This window comes from Sciurus vulgaris, assembly GCF_902686455.1.
Source record: "Sciurus vulgaris genome assembly, chromosome: 7".
NCBI lineage: Eukaryota > Metazoa > Chordata > Mammalia > Rodentia > Sciuridae > Sciurus > Sciurus vulgaris.
Window position 1 is genome coordinate 44,393,390 of NC_136467.1, and position 2,976 is coordinate 44,396,365.

General features: G+C 46.3%; 1 pseudogene across 1 annotated transcript; it reads left to right on the plus strand.

Moving 5' to 3' along the window:
• The first annotated feature begins 405 nt into the window (after positions 1 to 405).
• LOC306665676 (sorting and assembly machinery component 50 homolog) lies at positions 406 to 2,411 on the plus strand (annotated as a pseudogene). Its single transcript has one exon. The product of its transcript is annotated as a sorting and assembly machinery component 50 homolog (transcript).
• The last annotated feature ends 565 nt before the right edge of the window (positions 2,412 to 2,976 follow it).

The following is a 2,976-nucleotide window of genomic DNA, read 5'->3' on the forward strand; positions in this document are numbered from 1 at the left end:
TCTTGAATTTAGATTATACAATATTTCTAATCACTCAATAAAAAGGGAACAATCTAATAATTGGCATTTTTTTTCAGGGCTGGGGACTCCAAATTCTCTAACAGTGAGCTACATCCCTAAGTCTATAGGCAAAATACTTAAACATTTCACCAAATACACACACACACACACACACACACACACACACACGCACACACACACGACTAGCACACAAGAAAATGTTCCTCACCATTAGTTTCAGGGAAAAACAAATTAAAACTGCAAGTGTGTAACCACTTAACACTCACTAAAATGTCTCCCATGGGTGGCTTGAGGTTTCACACTGACAGGCAGCTCGGCCACCGCTGATGCTCCCTCCGCGCTCACCAGCCAAGCCTTGGGAAGGTGGCGGCTGGAGAGAGAGCCATGGGAACCGTGCACGCCTGCAGTTTGGAGCCTCTTCCTTCAAATGGGCCTGATTTTGGAGCATTAGGTGAAAAGCCGAATTTTTGAAGTCGAACCTGCAGCTCAACAGGAAACATTGGAAAACAAAGACGTGGTAGTTCAGCATGTTCACTCCGAAGGCCTTGGATGGACTAGGGATGACATCAGCATGTGTGAAACTGGAGATGTTTTTAAGGCTGGAAACCTCATTGAGGTGATGAGGAAGTCTCATGAAGCCTGCAAGAAGTTGCTGCGTCTGGGAATCTTTAGACAAGTGGACGTTCTGATGGACGCATGTCAAGGTGACGACGCGCTGCCCAGTGGGTTAGACGTCACCTTCGAGGTGACTGAGCTAAGGAGACTGACACATGGTCGGGAACAACGAGGGCAGCATGGTACTCGGCCTCAAGCTCCCTAATCTTCTAGGACTTGCAGAAAAAGTGACCTTTCAGTTTTTTTATGGAACCAAAGAGACTTCCTACGGCCTGTCCTTCAAACCGCAGCCTGGAAACTTCGAGAGAAATCTCTCCGTGAACGTGTACAAAGGCACTGGGCAGCTCCCCTGGAGCTCACTCCGGGAGGCAGGCGGAGGCGTGTCCACCGAATACAGCTTTCCCGTGCGGAAGACCAGCCACACCGTCAAGCGGGAGGGCGAGTGGCGGGAGCTCGGCTGCCGCTCCAGGACGGCATCTTCCGCGGTGCCGCAGGAAAGTGGGCATTCGCTGAAATCGTCTCTTTCGCACGCCATGGTCATCGACTCTGGGAATTCTTCCACCTGACCAAGAAGAGGCGCCTGCTGAAGGCTAACCAGGAACTGGCGGGGACACTGGCGGGGATGTGAGCTTCCTAAAAGAAGGCTTGGAGCTTCGGTTGAGCCAGCAGCGTGAGTGGGATTGGGTGTTCTCAGCCTCTCCCCGGGGTGGAACGTTGGTGCCCATTGGTGAGAAACCATCGAGTATTGCCGTCAGGTCTGACCTCGGAGGACGCACCAGCGCCCCTGGACTCAGCATGCACCGCACCGGGCCCCAGAGCCAAGGGGACTACCTGGGAGGAGCGGCCTACTGGGCTGCCCTTCCGCAGGCCAGGCGGCTTCGGGGAGCTCTTCAGAACCCCCTTCTTCCTGAACGCGGGAAACCTCCGCGACCTCAACCACCGCAGGGCCCCAGAGCCCACATTCGCAAACTGGCCCAGTGCATCCGCTGGTCCTATGAGCGGACATCGTCCTCAGGCCGGGCGACATCGCCCGCCTGGAGCTCAACTGCGTCCCCACGGGAGTGCAGCGGGGCGACAGCATATGTCACGGCGTGCAGACTGGAGCCGGGATATGGTTCCTGTAGCTGGTGCTCCCTCCGGAGCAGCTTGGGGACACAGGCAGCAGGAGTCCCCGTGTCATATTGCCTTCCCAGGAGAGGCTGTTGAACTGTCCTGGGCCGTGGCTCCGCTGGGAAACCAGCCAATAAATTTTAAAGAAAAAAAAAAAGTATCACATGATCTGAACAAAAACCAGTTTGCGAGGGTTTGAAGGAGGTAGAATAATTGAAACTCATACATTTCTGTGGGAATGAGAAGTACAATAGCCATTTTGGAAGTTTGATAAATTTTTGCATGACTTTAAACATACACCTGATGATATGACTCAGCTATACCCATTCTAAATATTTCTCCCAAAGAAATAAATTATATGTCCATTCAAGGCTTACATCTGAACAATAATTTTGTTCATAATAGCCTCAAATTGGAAACCACTCCTAATTTCTTTCAGATAATGAATGGATAAACAAATTGTGGTTCAGTCATAAAATGGAAAACAACTCAGCAGTAAAAAGGAGCCAGCTACTGCTACACACAAAATCAGGGATAAAGTTGAAAAACATTATGGTCAGTGAAATAAACCAAAAATAGACAAAAAAGAGCATATGCCATTTGTTCCATTAATATGAAATTCTATAAAGGGAAAATCTATAGTAATAATTTTAATGATTTCCAGGGTTGGGGGATTGGCAGGGAAAGGTATTGACTATAGATGCAGAGGGGACTTCTATATCATGATTGTAGTGATCAATGACTACATAATATATACATTTTTGAAAATACTTTGAAATGTATTCTTAAAAGGGGTGAATTTTAGTGTGTAAGTTTCACCTTAATAAAGCTGACTTTATCAAAAAGGATAAATACTATGAAGAGAATTTGACAAATTCATCATAAAAAATTTCAACATTAACAATTATGCTGGCTCTAGGTTTCTCATGGATACCATAATTAGGTTGAGAAAAATTATATTCTAACTTCGAGTTTTTATGAAAAATAGTTTTTCATTGAAATGTCATTAAATTCTTCATGTAAAATAATCACGTGACTTTTTTCCTTTTTTAAAAATCTTAATATATTGATTTACATTTTTTTTTTAATGTTAATGGGGATTGAACCCAGGAGCAGTTAACCACTGAGCCACATCCCCAGCCCTTTTTATATTTTGTGTAGAGACAGGGTCTTTTTGAGTTGCTTACAGCCTCACTGAGCTGCTAAGGCTGGCTTTGAATTCATGATCCT